Source organism: Ochotona curzoniae, unplaced genomic scaffold (genome assembly GCF_017591425.1).
Source record: "Ochotona curzoniae isolate NIBS_2020 unplaced genomic scaffold, NIBS_Ocur_1.0 contig_64, whole genome shotgun sequence".
In the NCBI taxonomy this organism is placed as follows: domain Eukaryota; kingdom Metazoa; phylum Chordata; class Mammalia; order Lagomorpha; family Ochotonidae; genus Ochotona; species Ochotona curzoniae.
The window spans coordinates 46,104,652-46,112,611 of NW_024466502.1; positions in this window are offsets into that span (position 1 = coordinate 46,104,652).

Genomic DNA, 7,960 nt, shown 5'->3' on the forward strand with positions numbered 1-7,960 from the left:
CATTTATCCAAGTCAAGAGCAATCGTGAAGAATGAGTGGCAGGCCAGGAGCTGAGGAGTGGGTGGGACAGTAATGTGAAGCAGGTGTTTCAGGCTGAGTGGTCCAGCATGCTCAGGAGTGACTGGCCTCTGTGCAGCCAGACATCTATGAATGAACACAGCATGGACTGGGTCACAGAAAAATAATCTCTTCCTTAAAAACTCATCCATCAGTAAGTCAAACATTGTTTTCTTGGATTAATCTAAACCACATTAGTGATCTTTAAAAATTCATAAATATTGCAGAAACCTTCAGATTTCTAATAACCAACATGTTTCTGGGGTCTTGGTCTGCTTATTATTCTATGCTGGAGTCATGGTAGCATTTATGCAGTTCTGACCACACTGCCAGGCAGAATTCTCAGAGCTTTCTTGTCCCAACTGTAGGAGGAAAAAGTCACCCTCCGCTTAGGGCTGAGGAGATGGGGCGAAGAAAAGATGAGAAATATGTCAGATGTCAAGAGAAAGAAAGCTGGAGTCGAATTGGCAGTCTGGCTCAGTTGTCTCTATTCTTAACCACTGGGTGAACTGCCTCTTTAAGTCCTTGTTTTCATTTCCTTCCATCCCCTTATCTCACAAGTTGACATTTATGGTTTCCTTGCAGTAATTGTACTCATTTTTTTTTTAAAGATTTATTTTTATTATTTTTTTATTGGAAAGGCAGATATACAGAGAGGAGAGACAGAGAGGAAGATCTTCCGTCCGATGATTCACTCCCCAAGTGAGTGCAATGGCCGATGCTATGCCAATCTGAAGCCAGGAGCCTCTTCCAGGTCTCCCACACGGGTGCAGGGTCCCAAAGCTTTGGGCTGTCCTCGACTGCTTTCCCGGGCCACAGGCAGGGAGCTGGAAGGGAAGCGGGGCTGCCGGGATTAGAACCGGCGCCCATATGGGATCCCGGGCGTGCAAGGTGAGGACCTTAACCACTTGTGCCACCGCGCCAGGCCCAATTGTACTCATTTTAAAAAAAGATTTATTTATTTTTATTGGAAAATCAGATGTACAGAGAGAAGGAAAGACAGAGAGGAAGATCTTCCGTTCGGTGATTCACTCCCCAAGTGACTGGAACAGCCAGAGCTGTGCTGATCCGAAGTCAGGAGCCAGGAACTTCTTCCAGGTCTCCCAGCGGGTACAAGGTCCTAAGGCTTTGGGCTGTCCACTGCTTTCCCAGGCCTCAAGCAGGGAGCTGGATGGGAAGTGGGGCCATCAGGTGTTAGAACCGGCGCCCATATGGGATCCCGGGTGCATTCAAGGCAAGGACTTTAGCTGCTAGGTCACTGCGCTGGGCCCAATTGTACTCATTTAATCTGGACTCACTGCATTGTAATGGGTTGCCTACATTCAACAGCTAGGAAGTCCTGAGTTTATCTGCTACAGCAGGCAGCCATTGTTGGCTTACTGCTGTGCCCCGCAGTAGTATGCCTTGCTGAGGAGCTATCTGAAAAAAAGGCTGTCTGGAACTTCAGGTTCTTTCATATGGGTAACACAGACTGGAGAGACTTGGAAAAATTCAGAGCTCTGGCCTTAGCAGGAAAAAGATAATGTAAATTCAACTAATTTGAAAAAGTTAAAAAAAAATTAAGAACAATATGTGGTATAGCAAGCTAATCCTCCACCTGTGGCTCTGGCATCCTGTAGAGGCGCTGGTTCATGTCCGATTTATTTTTATTGGAAAATCAGATTTATAGAGAGAAGAAGAGACAGAGAGAATGATCTTCTGTCTACTGGCTCATTCCCCAAGTAGTTTCTTCCGGCGCCCATATGGGATCCTGGGATCTGGGTATGCAAGTTGAGTACTTTAGGCACTAGGCTACTATGCTGGGCCCCTGCTGCTTCACTTTCAGTCCAGCTCCCTGCTTATGGCCTGGGAAAGTTGCAGAGGATGACCCAAAGCCTTGGGACCCTGCACCCACGTGGAAGACCCAGAGGAAGCTCTGGCCAATGCAGCCATTTGGAAAGTGAACTAATGGATGGGAGACCTCTGTTTTTCCTCCTCTCAATAAAATCTGCCTTTCAAAAATAAATAAATAAATAAATAAATAAATAAATATTTTGGGTCTGGCATGGTAGCTTAGTGACTCAAGTCCTCACCTTTTATGTGCTGGGATCCAATATGGGCGCCGGTTCATATCCCAACTGTTCTACTTTCTCTCTAGTTCCCTGCTTGTGGCCTGGAAAAGCAGTAGAGGACATCCCAGAGCCTTGGGACTCTGCACCCGGGTGGGAGACATGGAAGAAGCTCCTGGCTTGGGATCAGCTCAGCTCTGGCCATTGCAGCCATCTGAGGAGTAAACCAGCAGGTGAAGATCTTCCTCTCTGTCTCTCCTCTCTGTATGTCTGCCTTTCCAATAAAAATAAATGAACCTTTAATAAATTTTTTTTTTTTAGATTTTTTTTTTATTATTATTTTATTGGAAAGGCGGATATACAGAGAGGAGAGACAGAGAGGACATCTTCCGTCCGATGATTCCCTCCCCAAGTGAGCGCAATGGTCGATGCTATGCCGATCCGAAGCCAGGAGCCTCTTCCGGGTCTCCCACGCGGGTGCAGGTTCCCAAAGCTTTGGGCCGTCCTCGACTGATACACAGTGCAGATACTTAATACACTATTAAAAGAGATGTGAGACTTTGACAAAAGAAAAAAAGGTTAAGATACTGCAATTTTCAAAATTGTTCAGAATCCGTTTTACATTTTCTTAATTCATTGGTACCTGTTATATCGTGAGCGCTCAGTCAACACTTACTGAAAGAAGAAATAAATGAAACCCCAAACAAGTAAATGAAGTATATTATACTCCATTTTGTGTAAAACATAGAAAGTACCATGTAAACTAAATTCTCAGATGGAAGAATTCTCAGTTAAATGCCCTAAGGCAGGTTGTTTGGAAGAAATCTTACATATGGAAATTTAAGTAATAACAGTGCTATATAGTTCACATAGCACGGAGTGCAACCTTTTAAAGTGTACAATTCCGTGATTTTTGTTGCAATCACAGCAACTGTGTCCAACTGCTGTCCCCCTCTAGAAAATCCTGGGAAACATTAGCAGCTACTTCCTGCTTCTCCCTAGCCCAGCTCCCGGCAACTGCTAATCTACTCTGTGACTCTGGGTTTGCTTGTTCTGGATCTTTCATTTACATGAAATCGTGCAGTATGTGGTCTTTGTCACTACTGGGCTCCTTTCATGTGATGTGATTTTATTTGGTCCATTCATGATGCAGCATGGATCAGCACTGTACTTCTTTTTTCCCCCCCAAGATTCATTGACTTATCTTGCAAGGCAGAGTGAGAGAGAAATAGAAAGGTCTTCCATCTACTGACACACCGCCCAGGTGGCTGCAGTGGCCAGCACTGGGCCAGGCTGAATCCAGGAATCGAGCTTCATCTGGGTCTCCTGGTGAGATGGTCAGGCCCCAAGAGGTTGGACCGTGTTCTGTTGTGCTTCCCAGGTCATTAGTGGGGAGCTGCACTGGGAGGAGGGCAGTTGCAGCGCAAGCTGGCACCCATTTGGGATGTGATGTTACAGGTGGGACTTTATGCCCACAGTGCAAGCTCCAGCTCCAGCATTTCATTCCTTTTCATGGTAAAATAATATTCCACTATGTAGATGTACTATATTTTGTTTATCCATGTGTCAGTGGATTGGGCATTTGAATTGCTTGTAGCTATTATGAATAATGTGTCTTTGAATATCAAGTATAGATTTTGGAGTGAATATCATATTTTTAAATTTTTTTAAAGATTTATTTATTTTCATTGGAAAGGCAGATTGATGGAGAAGAGAGACAGAGGAAGGATCTTCCATGCGCTGATTCACTCCCCAGATTGGCCACTACAGCCATAGCTGTGTCAGTCCGAAGCCAGGAGCCTGAAGCCTCTTCTAGGTCTCCTTTGCAGGAGCAGAGTGCCAAAGCTTTGGACCATCTTCCACTGCATCCCCAGGCTAGAAGCAGGGACCTGGATGGGAAATGCAGCAGCTGGAATATGAACTGGCACCCATATCAGATCCCAGAGTATGCAAAATGAGGAGTTTAACCACTAGGCTACTATGCTGAATCCCTACTTATTTTTTTTAAAGATTTTTTTTTCTTAATTTGAAAGTCAGATTTACAAAGAAAGAGACAGGTCTTTCATCCACTGGTTCACTCCCCAAATGGCCACAATGGCTGGAGTCAAGTCAATCTAAAGTCAGGAGCCAGGAACCTCTTCTGGGGTCTCCATATAGGTGCAAGATCCCAAGGCTTTGGGCCATCTTCTGCTGCGTTCCCAGGCCACAAGCAGGGAGCTGGGCCAGAAGTGGAACAACTGGGTCCAGAACTAGTGCCCTCTTGGCATACCAGTACCTCAAGCTGAGCATCGTTCTGTTGGGTCACTGCCCCAGAGCCCGATTTCTTCTTTCTTGATGTAACCATTTACTGCTATGAAGTTTCCTCTTAATACTGCTCTTACTGCAATCTGTCAGTACTGGTATGCTGTGTTTTCTTTTGTCTCAAGATATTTTCTAATTTCCCCTGTGATTTCTTTTTTGGCCTACTTATTACTCAAGGTTGTTTTAATTCCCGCCTATTTGTCAGTGTTCCAGTTTTTCATTGACCATTGGTTACAGGCTTATTTCATTGTAGTTGGGGAAGTTACTTGGTATAATTTTAGTCTTCCTAGGTTTATTAAGACTTACTTCGTGGTCTGGTGTGACCTTTTCTGAAAAATCTTCTCTAAACATTTGAGAAGAATCTGTGGTTTGATACCACAGGGCAAAATCTCCTCTGTCTCGTGGATCCATTGGTGCTTAGTTTTGTGAAGTCATCCGTCTCCTGATTGACCTCTGGTAATTGAGCTGTCCATTTTAAAAAGTAAGGTATGCAGTTTATGACTGTGTTGCTCCCCGTTTTTTCCTTTCAGTTTTCGCCTCATTTTTTCTGGTGCTCTACTGTTCTGTCCGTATATGTTCCATTAGCTTTTCTAAATCATGACACAGTGGCATTCTTTGTCTCCTGTGGCTGTTTTTGACTTGAAGTCTACTATGTCTGATCTAAGTGTGGCTGTCCCTGCTCTCTTTTGATTATAATTTGCATGGAAATTTCTTCTACCCTGTCAATTTCAGGGTTAGAGTGTCTTTTAACCTTAAGCACAGTCTCTTGTAGACCGGATATTGTTGGATCCACTCAGCTACTCATTTTCTTTTGATTGAGCAGCTTAATTCATTTTCATTTGAAGTGATTCCCGCGGAACAAGTACTGAATGCAGTGATTTTACTGAATGTAATCCTTGTGTCTTGTGGTTAGTTTGTCGGTCAGTTCCGCTTGTGAACTCTCTTTGTATCTAGCTGGTTTTCTAAGTAGCGATGTGCTTTGATTCACTTCTTGTTTTCTTTTGTGACTATACTGCAGGCATTTTCCTTGTGGTTACCCATGGCATTGCATAAAACATTTTAAGCTGATAACAGCTTCAGTGATGTGCAAAAACCGTATTCCTTTACCTCCTCCCCCTTATGTTATTGATGTCACAAGTGGCATCTTTTAGTAATTTCTATTCACTAGCATAGTTTATAGCCATTTATGCTTTTATCACTTAAATTATATTACAAAAGTAAAAGGTGATTTGTGTGTTACTGGTAGAGTATCACAGGTTCTATATTTGTTTATATAATTACCTTTGCTAGAGAGATGTTCGTTTTTAAAAAAGACATTTTGTTTATTTGAAAGAGTTACTGAGGGGAGAGAGTTTTTCCATTGTTAGTTCCCTTTCCAAAAGGCCATGACAGATAGCACTGGTCCAGACTGAAACCTGGAACCAGATATGCAAAGCATGCTGGTGTCCTTAGAGGGCAGAATCAGGGGACATGGAGACCACTCCCTAGATTATTCATCTCACTCCCAGAAGATCATCGCTGGAGTCGAGTTTCATTCTTTGTCTTCCCCACCTCCCTCCCCCCTCCACCCCCCCATACAAGGGACAAGGCACCAGCTGGGCGTACTCTGATCACACTGGGCCATGTGGCTCCTGTGCTACAACAGGTCTTCATGCTGTCTTGTTCTACGCAGCCCTCAGATTCACACAGTGTGATTCCCCATAAGCATTCCAAGTCACACCAATTAGGAAGCAGTCCTTCAGGCAATGCCCACACTTCTCCAAAGCCAGAATGTTGGACGTATATTCCACTCTTCACTTCCCTGTGGGACAAACCATAAGTTGGGAACTTTGTCCTGATGCCCTGAGTTGTGCCAGTCTAGCAATCCAATGATTGAAGATTTACTTAAGTGAAATGTAAACCTACGTACAAAAACATGTGTGAATATTGATTCCAGACAATCAAGGTGTGAATGGATAAACTGTGGAAATGCATACAAAAGAAAGCAGTAGAAAGGGACAGATTATTAATTGGTATGCTATGGATTATCTTTTTTTAAAAAATGTATTTATTTTTATTGGGAAGAAAGATATACAGAGAGAAGAGGAGACAGAGAAAGATCTTCCATCTGCTGATTCACTCTCCAGATGGCCACAATAGCCAGAGCTGAGCTGATCTGAAGCCAGGAACTTCTGTGTCTCCCATGTAGGTGGAGGGTCCTGAGGCTTTGGGCCATCCTCTATTGCTTTCCCGGGCCACAAGCAGGGAGCTGGATGGGAAGTGGAGCAGCCAGGATTAGAACTGGCACACATGTGGGATCCTGGCAGATGCATGGTGAGGATTTAGCCACTAGGCTATTTTGCCAGGCCCCTATGGATCAATCTTAAATAATGCACTTTAGAACAGTGTTTATTTACTTATTTGAAAGAGTTACAGAGAGAGGGGATGAAGAGACAGAGAAAAAAAATCTGTCCATTGGTTCACTCCCCAAATTAATCTAACAGCAGAGGCTGGGCTAGACTATAGTCAGGATCTAGGATCCAGGATCTTCATCTGGGTCTCCCAGGTGGGTGCGGGCCCTAAGCACTTGGGCCATCCTCTGATGCTTTCCCAGACATATTAGCAGGGAGCTGGATCAGAGTGCAGCAGCTATAGGATGTTAGTATTACAATTGATGGCTTAATCCTTTATGCCACAATGCTGACCCCTTAAATACATTTTAACTAAGATCATTGTAAGAGTTCAGTGATGAGTATCTGGGAATTCATTGTTACTCTATTTTCTTTTTTTTTTTTAAGATTTATTTATTTTATTGGAAAGTCAGATATACAGAGAGGAGGAAAGACAGAGAGGAAGATCTTCTGTCCGGTGATTCACTCCCCAACTGAGCGCAACGGCCAGTGCTATGCCGATCCGAAGCCAGGATCCAGGAACTTCTTCCAGGTCTCCCACGTGGGTGCAGGGTCCCAAAGCTTTTGGGCCGTCCTCGACTGCTTTCCCAGGCCACAAGCAGGGAGCTGGATGGGAAGTGGGGCTGCTGGGATTAGAACTGGTGCCCATGTGGGATCCCGGCATGTTCAAGGCGAAGACTTTACCCGCTAGGCCACGCCGCCGGGCCCTCTATTTTCATTATTGAAAATTTCTATAATCAAAGTTTCATAATAGTATTTTAAAGTAGCATTTTTAATAAATATTTATTTTATTGGAAATCCAGATATACAGAGAGGAAGAGAGACAGAGAGGAAGAACTTCCATCCATTAGTTCACTTCCCAAGCGGCCGCAATGGCCGGAACTGAGCCAGTCCAAAGCCAGGAGCCCGGAGCTTCCTCTCAGTCTCCCACATGGGTATAGGAACCCAAGGTCCTGGTCCGTCCTTGACTGCTTTCCCAGCCACAAGTGTGGAGCTGGATGCAAAACAGGGCTGCTGGGATTAGAACCAGCGCCCATGTGGGATCCCAAAGTGTTCAAGGCGAGGACTTTAGCCGCTAGGGTATAAGGTAGCGTTTTAATGACATCACAATGTCAGGCTACTGCACAGACCATGACTAAAATTCCATGTTCTAAAGCCAAAAGA